General features: G+C 44.9%; 2 pseudogenes; both read left to right on the forward strand.

Moving 5' to 3' along the window:
- LOC136544489 (putative zinc finger CCCH domain-containing protein 51) lies at window positions 1-3,321 on the forward strand (annotated as a pseudogene).
- Window positions 3,322-8,772: 5,451 nt separating this feature from the next.
- On the forward strand, window positions 8,773-9,916 carry LOC136544490 (RNA-binding protein L-like; annotated as a pseudogene).
- The last annotated feature ends 5,588 nt before the right edge of the window (window positions 9,917-15,504 follow it).

A 15,504-nucleotide genomic window follows, 5' to 3' on the forward strand; every position in this document is an offset into this window, starting at 1 on the left:
ATGGAGATAGATGAATGTAGGAAGCTGTTGCTAAATAAGGCGATGCAGATTAATGCACGGAACGCCCAAAGGTTTGTTGACTACATCGTCAGTCACAGATTGCCTGCAGAGATCAGACAGTATTCATCTGCCTCCATTCAGCAATTGCGCTCCCTGTTCTGTGAGGTGATGAATTACCTTGAAGCCCACCCACCGAGACAAGAAATTGATATGGATGAATATAGGAAGTTGTTGCTGAATAAGACCCTGCAGATTGATGCACGAAACGCCCAAAGGTTTGTTGACTACATTGTCAGTAACAAATCGCCTGCAGAGATTGTACGGTATTCATCCGGCTCCATTCAGCAAGTGCGCTCCCTGTTCCGTGAGGTGATGACTTACCTTGAAGCTCACCCACCACAATTCCAGCAGTTACCCCTGCAGAAGCCACCTTCATGGGGACATGGTCATGGCTTACAGTTCCCTCAGCCTCAGTTGCATCCAAGCAGCAGCTTTCCTGGAAATCAGGCTCAAGCAGCAGCAGTTACCCCTGCAGAAGCCACCTCAGTTTGACCCTAGATTCAGTTTTAACAGAATACAGCCACCATTCTTCCCGTTCAGTCCAATTGAAACAGTGCACCGTGGTCAGCTTCTGTTTTATCCCAGCAGCAGTATTGATGGAATTCAGCCTCCATTGCTTCCAAGTGGTCAAATTGGACAAACGATGCCTCAGATTCGTCCAAGTGCAAATTTTAATGAGATTCAGCCGCCATTTCCCCCCAATGTTCATTCCAATGCTCTACAGAGCGCTGATCGAAATGCTTCGCTGAGTGTTGCTGGAGATTCATCCAGAAGGTCCCAGTGTTGTTATAATCACTTCAATGGTGGTTGTCAAAATCGTAAGTGTCAGTATTGTCACTGGTCTTATCTTGCTGGGCTGAAGTACGAGTTGCCAAATCACTCCCTTGAGACATTGCCCTTGTTGGGAGAAGAGATCAGACAGCTCCTTATTTCACAGCGACCATCAGTAGTCCCAATTGAGCATCTGCCAATGATATACTTTGCAAAGTATGGGAAGTCTCTGTTTGTCACGGACTTCAAACCAGAGGTGCAGCAGCTTGGGGAAAAGGGTAGTTACAGCCTCATATGTCTGCTCATGAGGCTTGATACTATAAAAGTGATTGAGAGGTTTCATCTCATCTTATGCATCTCTGCTATTTTCCTTTCAATATTTATTTATCATGTTGCATAACATCTTTAGTCTTAATTTGCAAACACAAAAATGTTTCATGTTTTAATTAGTGTTTCACTGTGATTACTGTTGTTTCAACTTCAGCGATGGACAACAATGTGCAGCCCTGGGGGGAGATGCTCTTGAGTCAAGTGGCTCGGCTGCTGATTCCAAATTGGTGCTTGCTCCTCCAAATCCAAGGCATAGAGTTACAATTTATATTGCCTTCTCTCGTCAAAGCACATTCACTGTCAGAGGTGCTTGGAGCTACTTCAGGTATTGCCATATGACTTTATCATGATATTTCTGCTGTATTGTTATGAAGTTGTAACTAATATTATCATGATATTTCTGTCAGGAAGTTTGGGCCTGTCACTTTTCTGAAAATCCTAGGGGCCACGAGAGGTTGGGTGAGCTTCCTGTATCCTGAGACTGTAGAACTGCTATTATCAGAAACCAGAAGTAACCGTCACTTGATACTTGGAGCACTGGTTCATATATTTTCCTCCATGGAAAAACTTGAATGGAAGTAAGTATCTAATGCTTGTTTGTTTTCTGTTACAAGCTCTTCCATTTTGTACTACCACACAAACTACTAGCATCATCATTAAAACAATATCTCATGTATGTTTGCTCATTCAGGCCTAGAATATTTTATGGCTGTCTTCATTTTTCCTAAAAAGAAACTGTTTTCCTTCGAGTTTTGCAAATAAGTTACTGGCTAAAGACTATTTAATTTTTGCTTCATTGGCAGGTTTTCAATTAGTAAAAAGTGTAACGAAGATCAAGGCCCCTTCCTCTATGACACTGAACTTGTTTTCCTGTAGCAATCATGCGTGATTCAGAGCTTGATTTCCATGCTTTGCTGCCCGTAATCTTGTATTTTCCTGACAGTGGCCCCGCACATCAGGATATTGATCTGCATTTGTGTCTATACATCTATTATCTAACTATACCGGCTATTGTAAATTTTGCAAGCGTGTCTTGTTCTTGTTAAGTTACTTTCTGAATCTTTGTATTGCTAAGGTTTGCTTGTTTTGTTTGTTTGTTTATTGTGGGTAACTTCCTTTAATTAAGTTACTGATCTTTGTATGGCAAGTTTACTTTCTTATGGTTGTCTATGCACTTCTTTTTTATTACCTTTGTTCAATTAAGTTCTCTCTTTTATTACACGTCCAGGAATAAAGGCATTCTATTTGTATTTTCGAATCATAAATGCACATTCTGTTTTCATCGTGTTGAAATTTACAGGGTGTCAGGTCAGGAAGAAAGTGATAAGGTGTCAGATGTCAATGTCAGTTATGAGCATCACATTGGTGAGTACTGACCAGATACTCTGCTTTCTGTTATCTCACTCGACCTGCATTTAATAAACTAAAACTGCGATAATGTAATTTTCTGTAAGCCATTTTTGTTCTCATATCATCAGGCGAAAAATCATCAAGCGAACTCGAACCATCTCCAGAGAAGCTGAATAATGAGTGTGATAAAGTGATTAGTGCTGATAAGAGCAGCAGTACTTTTGCTCACGGAATGGCTTCAGAAGGTATTTATGTGGAATTTCACCAGTGTTTTTTTTGCGCGCGCGGGGGAGGTGGGGTGTCGAAACTTCACCAGTTATTATTTGTCCTTACATTTTCCTGTTCTTTTAACCTTACTGGATTCTGTAAATATCCTAGGTGATAATGCAGTAGAATCGTCAGATCTATCAAATCGTTCAGACAAGGCATCAGCATATCAAGATATGTAAGTTTCTTGTATATATTAGTTGATTCAGCTATTTTCTATCTGACTTCTAGGATGGTTTATTGATCTGGTGGTCATTTTAGATTTGGAGGATTTCGGATGCTACTGAACTGTTATACATCTTTTCTATTTGTCTTGTTGTATCACCCTCCTAATTAATCTGGCTCTGAACTTTGCAAACTATCTCGCGTGATGATTCTGGACTTCAGGATGACCTTGCTGTTGACTAGAGGAAGCTTCGTGCTACGAGCAGTAGAACAAATTCGCCAACATATTGTACATTGCCGTTGGATCAAACGTGTGCAGGTCAATGCACCGTGTGCAGTAAACAAAAGCCAGATGGACAGGACGGGAAGCATAGTTGAAATAGGTTCATATAGAAAATATCATTTTACAGCTCATTTTAAAGCAGAAACATATTTTCACAATGTAGGTCTCATTTCGAGAAAAGAGTGATATACTGTTCACGTTATTGCTCAGTTGTTTGACCTCATAAGGGGAAAAAATGTACATTGGTCGAATTCTTGTGCTCTGTTTATCTATGTGTTGGGTCTCTGGCATACCTGTTGAATCTCGAATCGTAGGATCTTCCACGGGATGGTTTGCTTCCTGCTTAAACACATAGTTCAATGAATCTGCGATAGGCTGTGCAGCTGAGCTTAGTGGGACCATATATAGTTTTGCTCGTCATAATTCTCCGTTAGTTTCTCCTCTCTTCTCTCTCTCTCTTTTGTTTTAAAGAATCAGAAGAGCTATTGATTATATTAAAAGGAAATAGAATTTAGATTGAGCAATACAACAAAGCAACGACAACCCGAAAGGCTGGAACATCAACAACAAATAATAGAAGACAACGAAGCTAAAATAACACATGTAAGCAACTATCGGCAAAGGCCGTTTGGACTAAGACTTCAACATGCGACGCACAATACTACTGCACTATTTCTCCTTTGAGGCAAAACTTTGTTCTATAAAAAAAACTCCATCATTAGTCTTTTGAAAAGCCAATGAATTTGGCAGTTTTATACCGTTATAATAGTAGATGGCTTGTAGTCAACATACTGTCTTGATGCTCTTTGTTTATTTTTGTCTGGGTTCCATCAAATGAACCTAACCAATAATTGCTTGCGATATATTGCAAAATTACGAACAAGTAAGATAAATCAATGAGTTGAGCAAATCTTTGAGTAACAATCGAAATTCCGGTACAGAATAAAACAACGTAGCCATTCACAATACCTTTTTTTGGCATGGACACTTCTTTCTTTTAATTAAGAAGTGTAGTGGAACAAATATATGAGTGTAAATTTGGCCACCACGTGTTCCTATGGTCAAGTAAGCCACACCTGAAGATTTCAAGAGAATTTCCGCTAAAAACAGATTGATTGGTAGGCTTTGTTTGGCAAAATCACTTAAATTGGGGGATGTTTGGAACCTACTTGAAGCCAAAGGCCGAAATTCAAGTCCACCCTAGCCATAAAAGTCTCACATTTTCTCTTAGAAAAAAAGTGTGTTCCGAACTATTGAGTTGCCTATAGCAAATGGCAACAAAAAGTTTAGTTTAACGATAATGCTTCCACGCGGGCATCCGTATGTCCGGACGCCGCGTGCCACACTCCGCCTCGCCGCTTCTGCCCGTGCTGCTCGCTCCCACCTGCGACGCGCACCTCGCCCGTCGCGCGTCTGACCTGTTGCTCGCCCTGCCCATCGCGCGCCTGGCCCACACGGGTTCAGCCCGCGTGTTGTGCGGCCTGCCTGCTGTGCCCCCATCCTGCGCGCACTACCTCTGCTCTCCCCATCTCTCGCTCTCTATCTCACGCCCACCGACAACAAAGCTCCTCCCCTGTCTCTTCCCCAACCCCAACGCCACCGGGATGCCTTGCCATGGCTGCCCTTGCCAATGGCGCTGGGCGCACGTACTGGGGCGCCTCGGGGCGTCTCTGGCTGAGCCAAGGGCACCCACGAGCGCGGTCGGATGCTAGTGGTGCTCGAGCGCCGCTGGTTCCCACCCCGACGAACGAAATCGACCGACCCAGGCCTTCCCTCCCTTATGATGCAAATGTATGTTCCAAGTATTTCAGGCGGTTCAGAGATATCTTGCATTTGTTTCATATGGCTGATGCAAAAGAAGATCGGAGATGTTGCACATGTTACAAGTGTTTCAGAGGCATGTTGCAAGCGTTTGTTCAGAATATTTCATCTATTTCAGACGTATGTTGCAAGTGTTTTGATCTGAATGTTGCATATATTTCACACATATGTTGCAACAATATATGCTCCAAATGTTTCATCTGTTTCAGTCTTATGTTGCAGCAAGTGTTTTCACGTTGCAAGTTGCAAGTGTTTTATATGGTTGTTGCATATGTTTCACATATATGTTGCAAGTGTATGTTCCAGATGTTTCATCTATTTCAGACGTATGTAGCATTTTAAGTGTTTCATGTTGCACGTGTTTCATGTTGTTCGGAGAGTCAGAGGGCGGGGAGTGATGGTGGCACGACACGGTGAAAAGGTCCTAATATGGCTAGAGGAGGGATGAATAACCTATTTAAAAATTCTACCAAGCACTAAAGCAATTGATTAGTACAATAAATAGCGTAATGTAATTTTGCTCTAGCTCTACAAGGGGTGCAAGCCACCTATCCCAACAATTCTAGTTACTATGACCACTAGGCACACACAAGAGCTAAGTCACTACTCACTAAGCTAGTATTCTCTCAAGACTAACTAAAGAGCCACACTAACCGAACTAACAAGCTCTCAAAGACTAGCTACACTAAAGAGTTTGGCAACTGGTTTGCAACAATATAAAGGAGGGGATATGATGATTATACCACCGAGTAGAGGAATTGAACCAATTACAATGTAGTCAATCCAATCACCAGGAGAAATCCAATCACATAACAGACATAAGATTTTTCTCTCGAGGTTCACGTACTTGCCAGCACGCTAGTCCTCGTTGTGTCGACCAACATTTGATGGTTCAACGGCTAAGAGATGTTGCATGACCCTCGTCCACACAATTGGACACCACAAGAACCTACCTACAAGTGAGGTAACTCAATGACATGAGCAATTTACTAGAGCTACCTTACGGCCCTTTACGGGGGAAGGTGCAAGACCCCTCACAATCATCGGAGCTAGCCACGAACAATCACCAACATGTGCCGAAGCTCCTCCGCTGCTCCAAATCATCTAGGTTGTGGCAACCACCAAGAGAAACAAGAAATCCACAGCCACAACGATCCCCAAGTGCCACTAGATGCAATCACTCAAGTAAATACACTTGGAATCACTCAAAATCTCACTATGATGATGAATCAATGATGGAGATGAGTGGGAGGTGTTTAATTAGGCTCACAAGGATGTCAAGTATGTCAAAGTACCAAGAGAGTGAGCCCCAAGCCGGTACCTTCATATTTATAGAGCCCCAAGACTCAAAGAGCCGTTGGGCACTCTTGGGCTGACCGGACTCTGCTGACCGGACACAACCCAGCGTCTAGTCCACAGATGGCTGCCACATAGCCAAGCTTAAACCTCGCGTGTTAGATCTCAATGGTCAAGTTCCTGTCCTCACGCTGTTAAGTTGCGACCAGACGCGCCGAAGAGAACGACCTGACGCCACGCTACTCAGGGTCCGGTCGAGTCTAGTAAGCACCCTGAGAGGTTTTTCTCGAACTGGATGTGTCCGGTTAGAGATGACCTGACGCGCCCCAGCATCTGGTCAGCACTCAGCTCCTCTCCGTGCGCTCACGATGCTGATGCCAGCGTACATCACGTTCGACCTGACGTGGCCCCTGCGTGTCTGGTCACTATTACTGTGCAGGGTCCAGTCACCATCGAGCATAACTTCTTTGCGCCAACTGACTGGACGCACCAGCAGCGTCTGAGCTCAGTGTCCGAGCTCAGGGTTAGGTACCGGACGCGTCCGGTCACCTTCTGACCAGTGTTCGGTCACTACCCTGCGCCTCCTTTTATTTTTCTAAGTCCTCAACCTCTTCACCCTTGCTTCTAAGTTGCTAACCACAAAGTGTAGAACTTGTGTGCATGTGTATTAGCATTTTCTTAAGGATTTTACAAGGGTCAAAGTTAGCACACTAGGTTTCTAAATGCATATGCAAGAATCATGTCACTTAGTGGCACTCGATAAACCGTTTAGCCAAAGATTTCCCCTCTTTATAGTACGACTATCGATCCTAAACGTGATCACACTCTCTATAGTGTCTTGATCACCAAAACAAAAATCTATCTTATACCTTTGCCTTGAGCTCCTTGGTTTTTGTTTTTCTCTTTCTTCTTTTCTAAAAGTGAAGCACTTGATCATCTTTTGGTCATCACCATCCATCGTGATCATCCTCTTGCTCCACCACTTGGCATGGGACCATCCTTTCATGTCTACACACTTAGTACAAGGATTAGTCCCTAGGTTTCATCAATTATCCAAAATCAAACTAGGGCTTTCACATGGGCGCTAGGGAATAGGGTGCGGCGAGCCAGGGGGCCGACGGACGTGGCACGCGGTGTGCTGGGGGCCGACGGTTGAGGCACGATGTGACAGGATGCGCATGTGGGCAGGGCGAACGGCCAGACGGATTGGGGTGGGTCGAATCAAGGAGGACGTGGCAGAATGCGCGTGCGAGGCGAGTCGTCCGGATGTGCGAGCGCAGTGACGGGGGCGGGGTGTGCGTGCGGGGCGGGGCGGGATGAATTAGCGGATGGGGATAGGCTGCGTGGGCATCCCGACGCGCGCGTCCGTCCGGATGTTCAGGCGCTAGCCATGCCGTTAGTTTAATGAGTAAGATGGGCAAATCACTTTATATGTCAATACTCCTCTCACATGTAGACTTGCTCAGGCCTCAAATGTGAAAATAGGTAGGAGTCACTTGAATTATTTTAGTCAATCACTGATTCAATCTTGAAACCTCTGGCCTTGGTATTAAGTTGCTACCCAAAACATGAAACTAATAGGGCATGTACACTTTATATTTCAACACCAACAGTCACTTAGAACTAGAGGCGAAGCTACGTTGTAGTCCCTCCATTCCAAATTATAAAACATTTTGACTTTTCTAAATATGTAGTTTTCGCTATACACTTAGATGTATACTGTGTCTAGATACATAGTAAAATCAGTGTATTTAGAAAAATTAAAATGTCTAATTCGAAAAAAGCTTAAACCAATGGAGAATATGATCGATTCACTTTATAGTTTGGGAAAATGGTGTTCTTGCCCTTGTTCGGTACTCCAATTGTGATTTTGCCCCTCTTTTTTTTAACTTTGTAATTTTACCCTCGCTTTTTTCAAACGAAGCTCCCGTCTACCCCTGCTTTGTAGCACCGTCTAAAATGCTAGGATTAAATATTAAAAAAAGAAAAAGAAAAGACACCTACATCAAAAGACAGTGATACCCCTCGGTCCCTTTCTCATTTCTCACCCGTTCGCTCGACCAGTTCCCGACGAGAAGTTGCGGCTCATAGAAGGTTTCATGGCCTGGCAGCGGCGCAGCTCCTCCTCCCTCCTTCCCGCTCCCCCCCCCCGGCGTGGCTCATCCTCCCTCCTTCCCGCTCCCCCCTGGCGCGTCTCCTCCTCCCTCCGCCACACTCTGGTAGCGCGGCTTGCGTGTTAGGGTTTGGGGAGTACCGGTGGCGGCACAACTCATCCTCACTCCGCCCTGACCCCTCCCCTCGGCTCGCGCCCGCTGCGGCGAGGCTGGGGGCCTCGACCGCCGCCCCGTCCCCCGCCCCACAGGGTCGCGGCCGCACTGCAGGCGCCGGCGCTGGCACCGGCGCCGGCCGCCCCCGCTGCGACGGATGAGGTCAGGACGCTCTAGATCGGGGACCTGCAATACTAGATGGACGAGAACTACGTCTTCGGATGCTTCGTGAACACTGGGGAGGTATGTCACCCGATCTGATTGATGCTGGCGGTGGATGCGTGTGATTTCGATTATTGCTCTTCACGGAATATATGATGCGCCCGCGCCCTTTGCTGCTGCTAATAGGTCTTGCTTTAAGGTTTATAAAGATTTTGATTGTTTACTAGTTTTGTTGTGAATTTTGTACGACTACTGATGATTGAAGCTCCAGGATAAGTTAGTTTGTAGTGATTCTTGAACCTATTGTAATGATCAAGCTCTGGGCTATATTTGTGATTGAATCGTTAATTTTAAATTTTGTTTCATGAATTGTTAGCATGATCTGGCGATAGTTGTATATCTCATAAAATAACTTAAAATTGTTGTTTTCTATTTTTTTGCTGCCTATTTCTTCTACCCAAGGGTAATAATGTTTAGCGACCATTGAGCCATGTTTTTTTTACCAAGACTATTTATATGCTTCAGTTTGAATTTCTTGATTGGTGTTTATAGATGTATGCTGCCCATGCATTCATGATTTTCTGACCCTTTACTTCATATTTACATGATTTTTTAGGTTCAAAATGTGAAGCTCATCCGTGACAAGAATTCAGGACAGCTTTAAGGCTATGGTTTTGTTGAATTTACAAGCCGTGCAGCTGCAGAGCGAGTTCTTCAGACATACAATGGACAGATGATGCCAAATGTTGAGTTGACATTTCGGCTGAACTGGGCCAGTGCTAGTGAAAAGCGTGATGATACTCCTGACTATACTATTTTCGTTGGGGATTTGGCTGCAGATGTTACAGATTACTTGTTACAAGAGACATTCAGGGTTCATTATCCCTCGGTGAAGGGTGCAAAAGTTGTGACTGATAAATTGATAATGCGCACAAAGGGATATGGGTTTGTGAAATTTGGTGATCCTACAGAGCAAGCTCGTGCAATGACTGAAATGAATGGAATGCCTTGTTCTTCCAGGCCTATGCGTATTGGTCCTGCAGCAAGTAGGAAAAATACAGGAGGTGTTGTTCAAGAGAGAGGTAAGCATGGCCAGTCTCATGTCCTTGTGATTCTTGTTAGCTTCTACATGTTTGCTAATTGATGCAACTGAGGATACATTTAGCTTGTTATGTCGTGCTGGTGCTGCCTACGACCCAGAGCCAGTGGAGTTGTGCTACCATTGCATCTCAAATATGGGCAATAATCTTCACAATATTAGTAGAACCAACCATAGGCAAAGTAGCAAGACACCAAAACCTCCATGGCTTCTATGCACAGCAGTGTTTAGTTCATGGTTTGGGAAAATGCAATTGGTCAGTGGGTTTCTGCTTGAGGTGTCGCCATAGTATTTGTCTGCAATCTATCTAACTATTTGGCCAGCAGCTCAACAAAGGGTCCAAGGTAATGGTGCATGGCTAGAGATGAGAAAAACATGCATCGGATCAACACTTACTATTTCAGTACATGTACAGACATCTGCAAGATTTAGGACATGGTTGGTGTGGTGGTGTCATAGTGAGTGGCTTGGTTTGCTTTAGTCAAATTATTGGAGGGAAGTACAGTGGAACTATTGCCAGCTTTCTATGGAGGGCAACATAGTTCATCACTCCATTTCGGTGTTACGGCATACAAGGATTCAACTGTTACAAACAGCCATGCAAGGCAATATGGCAGCGAAGGTTCTAGAGATGTCTTTGTCGGTGCGGGACCCACGGGATACCCCGCAAGGAAAGGAGAAGAACTAGCCTAACTAGGATTCTTCTCCTGTAATCTTAGTAGTATTATTATTCTGTAATCCTACTAGGAACTCTCATTGTAAACCGACTAGGACTCTGGCCTCTTGACTATATAAAGGAGGACAGGGCTCCTTGGATCAGGAGTTCAGACAACAATTGTACAACACAACACTTTACGATCAATCTAACGCAAAGGCTAACGCCGACTGGACGTAGGGCTATTACTCGATCAAAGATCGAGGGCCCAAACCAGGATAAATTGACTGTCTCTTGCGTTAACCGTCGAGTTCTGCATACGCTGAAGCCTGAACATACTGCCCCGGGGACCCCCATGGCAGGCTATCGGTGGTCAAACATCGGCAGCTGGCGCGCTAGGTAGGAGAGAAGCCGGTCAGGCGGTGGCAGGGAGCGGCAGATGGTGGTGGCCCCACGCGCGGCCACGATGTGACCCCAGCGCCTACACGCGGCAGCGCAGCGGGCGATGTCGGCGGCATCCGAGAACACCTGGGAGAAGATGGACACGTAGAGAAGGTCGTCGGGCAGGATGGCCAGGGGGTCGTCGGCGGCCCCGGCCGCGCCGCGCCAGCCGTTTGGGCTCCTCGTTGAGCCGCGGCAGCGGGACAACCACCCTTTGATGGCGTAGGGCGGCGGCGGCGTCGCCATGGGAGAGCGGGCACGTCACGTTGGAGGCATCGATGGGATTGGCACAGAAGGCTACAGTGAAAACAATCGAAATAAAAAGCAAAATGGCTGAAAAGACGCCTGAGCATCCTGTCCGAGAGCAAAATAGCTGAAAAGATGCTTGAGCCTGCCGATGAGGGTAGCTAATAAGCTAACACCCGAACTAAAAAGCAAAATAGCTGAAAAGACGCCTGAGCATCCCGGCCGAGAGCAAAATAGCTGAAAAGATGCTTGAGCCCGTCAATGAGGATAGCTAATAAGCTAACACCCGAACTAAAAAGCAAAATGGCTAGAAAGACGCCTGAGCATCCCAACCGAGAGCAAAATAGCTAAAAAGATGCTTGAGCCCACCGATGAGGGTAGCTAACAAGCTAAAACCCAAAATAAAAAGCAAAATGGCTGAAAAGACGCCTGAGCATCCCGGCCGAGAGCAAAATAGCTGAAAAGATGCTTGAGCCCGCCGATGAGGGTAGCTAATAAGCTAACACCCGAACTAAAAAGCAAAATGGCTGAAAAGACGCCTAAGCATCCCGGCCGAGAGCAAAATAGCTGAAAAGATGCTTGAGCCCGCCAATGAGGGTAGCTAATAAGCTAACACTCGAACTAAAAAGCAAAATGGCTAAAAATACGCCTGAGCATCCCGGCCGAGAGCAAAATAGCTAAAAAGATGCTTGAGCCCGCCGATAAGGGTAGCTAATAAGCTAACACCCGAACTAAAAAGCAAAATGGCTGAAAATACGCCTGAGCATCCCGGCCGAAGCAAAATAGCTAAAAAGATGTTTGAGCCCGCCGATGAGGGTAGCTAACAAGCTAACACCCGAAACAAAAAGCAAAATGACTGAAACTAAGCCTGAGCATAGACCACAACAATTTCAGGACAAGACCCTCCAGCTACTTGTTCCAAATAGCAAGAGGCTTGGGGGCTACACTGGAGATATCCAAGAACACAAAGATCTACATATAACGAGTTGTTCACATGGCACAAAAGAAGGCTAGGCAAGCACTCGACAGATCAAGAAAGGTTGTCAACACAAAGATCTACATATAACGAGTTGTTTACATGGCACAAAAGAAGGCCAGGCAAGCACTCGACAGATCAAGAAAGGTTGTCAACATAAAGATCTATATATAACGAGTTGTTTACATAGGACAGAAAAGTACTCGACAAATCAAGAAAGTTTGTCAAGATAACACACAGAATTATTTACATGGCAAAGATGAAAGCACGACAAAGTACTCAGCAAGTCAAGTAACTCTAATCACTTGGACAAATCATCACAGAATTATTTACATGGCAAAGACGAAAGCAAGACGAAGTACTCGGCAAGTCAAGTAACTCTGATCACTTGGACAAATCATCCAAGGAATAAACAAGGCATCCAGGCAAAAAAGACATCAACAAAAAATCTTCATTCAAAAAGAAGTATAATGTCATATTACAAGGCACGGGCATAAAGGTCAGATACATCAAGCCTCATCATCAGGAGAAGACATAACAATATTAAGATTATCTACAATTCTACTAGCTAAGTCTTCAACCTCAGGCTCCATCCTCTCAATGGCATCAATGTATTCTTGACTATCAGCTTCCTCTGCTATCTTGGACAAAGGAGCCACTAGAGCAAGAACCCGGACCTGGGCCAGGACATTCTTGGTACACAGTTGGGCGCACCTCTTCACAAACTCTTGGAAACGAGTCAGAATTTGAGGAATTAACTGAGCCCAAGATTGCCCATCATCCGCTGGAGTTCAGAGAATGTCGGCTACTGAACAAAAGGATTTCCACAAAGCTTTCTAGTTTTCAGTAGCCGTCGCCAACTTGCCAGACAAGTCTTCAATAGTTTTTTGGGCCTACACAAGATCTCTATCAGCCCCACGCCTAATCAACTTAGCAAGCGCAAGTTCCTCCTCAGCATGAGTAATTACCTCCTCAGCCTTGTTGTGACTCGTACGAACAAGAGTCTTCATTTCATCAACGCCCTCTGAGATCTTCTGCTTTTCAACCCAGAGAGCTAGACAAGACAACAAACAACAAGTCAGCAGAAAGGAGAATTTGAATGCAGAAGGAAACAAAAAAAAACCCGCAATACCGTTGCACTCCTTCTTCATGGCCTCCGAATTCTTTAGAGCCTCCTAGATAGCAGCATCCCTCTACTTCTCGGCCTCAACAACCTGGGCACAAAGACCTTGTTCCTCCTTCTGATGCGTTTGATGCTCAGCCTCCATCTCGGCATGGCAGAGATCTAGCTCTACCTTCAGGGTGCTCAACTCGGAAGACAACTTCTTCTTGGTTTCTGACGAGAAGAAGAAGCCGGTATGGTCCCGAGAGAAGGACTAAACAAAAAAGAAAGAGAGAAAGAAAGCATAAGAACAGGAGAAAGATGGACATCCAAAGAAAGAACTTTAGAAAACTTACTTGGAGTTTTTCTCCAAAAGAAGTCGCAAAGGTCACAAAGTCTCCCCAAGAAGCGGTCAACTCTGACAACCGATGAGTGGCATCAAATTGATGAACCACATCTTCAGTAGAAAGAGGAGTGGAGGGAGAAGACGACTGATGTGGAGAAGGCAGGATCAAGGACATATCATGGGAAGTCCTGGCTACCTCCCTAGATGAATCCACCGCAATGGCCTCAGTCACCTCCGGGGCAACTGAGACAGCAGCAGCATCATCACCAAAAGGCCTTGTCACCCCCACAACCACTTCACCAACAGTGCAAGAGGGCTGGCAAGAAGTCGATGGAGGGACGAGAGAAGACGAAGGCCTAAAAGTTAATAAAAGAACTCGCCAATGAGAACAAGAGAAAAGGAGAACAGAAGCAAAGAGACAAAACTAGAATCCACTCACCCAGCTATCTTCTTCTTTGTAAAACAAAAAGAAGACCTCGCAGGAGGAACCACGACAGCAAAAACGTCCCCGCCACTAGGCGGTAGGAGCGGTATAGCCGGTACTGGAGCCCCGGAAGAACTCGGTACCGGAGCTACGGAAGAACTCAGCTTCGAAGCTATAGAAGAACCCGGTGTAGGAGGCTCGAAAGAGCTCATACCCAATGACCGTTTACTACAAAAAGATCAAGACCAAAGTCAAAACAAAAAGAAGGTTTCAAGTGCAGGGAAATAAGAAAACAATTCACCGCCGTATAAGGGGCACATCATCAACATCATCGTGCTCTTCTTTCTCAGTCTCGACCAAGGCCACCATAGCGCCAGCTGAAAAAAGAATAAAAGAACTCGGTTCAAGACAAAAACAAGAAGACAAAGGGACAGAGTGTATTAATATGCTCACCTAAGAGTATGCTAGCTACAACTGGAGTACCTAGACGAGTACTTGGCTGGCGAGACTTCTTGGAAGTAGGTAAACCAGATGAAGAACCATCCACTCGCCCCCTCTTCGAGACACTACGAGGACCTCGAGGGACTGGACGAGGAACATATTCTTCATATACATCAATAACTCTGGAAGAAACTCTAGGAAACACGGTGGTAATTGGGAACTTACTAGTTACAGAAGCCCCAGCAAGGTTCTCCCCAGTATTCACCACGGCAGGGAGGGCATCAAGAGGGATCAGATCAACAAAGTTGCGCCCCAATTCCTACGAAAAGAATAAAACAACAAGACAAGGAAAATTAAGCAAAAATGGATACAGCAAAAGAAATACAGAAAGTACCCGCTGAAAGCTCTAGTTTGGTTTTGGTGAATTGATGAAACCCTAAGTGCTAACCTAGTTTATCAAGTGATCATGACATAGGTAGCGCACTTCAAGTAGAAGAAGCTAATGAAGATCATAGCATGACAATGGTGATGGCATGGCGATGATCAAGGGCTTAAACTTGAAATGAAGAAGGAGAAAAATAAAAAGCTCAAGGCAAAGGTATAAACTATAGGAGCTATTTTGTTTTGGTGATCAAGACACTTAGAGAGTGTGATCACATTTAGGTTTGATAGCCGTACTATTAAGAGGGGTGAAACTCGTATCGAAATGCGGTTATCAAAGTGCCACTAGATGCTCTAACTCATTGCATATGCATTTAGGATCTAGTGGAGTGCTAACACCCTTGAAAATATTTGTGAAAATATGCTAACACATGTGCACAAGGTGTTCGCAAGCTCGGCGGGATTCGGCGCTTTTGGAAAAATGAAATGTCTATTTTCTATTGCGCCGGATGCAAAATTCTTGATGATTGGCACATTTGAGCAAGGGTGAAGAAGTTAGAGTTGAAATGGAGTTGGTCGAAATGATGCTGGCGTCGGTCTACTGACCGGACGCTGGGTCAC

This window comes from Miscanthus floridulus, chromosome 3 (assembly GCF_019320115.1).
Source record: "Miscanthus floridulus cultivar M001 chromosome 3, ASM1932011v1, whole genome shotgun sequence".
Lineage (NCBI taxonomy): Eukaryota > Viridiplantae > Streptophyta > Magnoliopsida > Poales > Poaceae > Miscanthus > Miscanthus floridulus.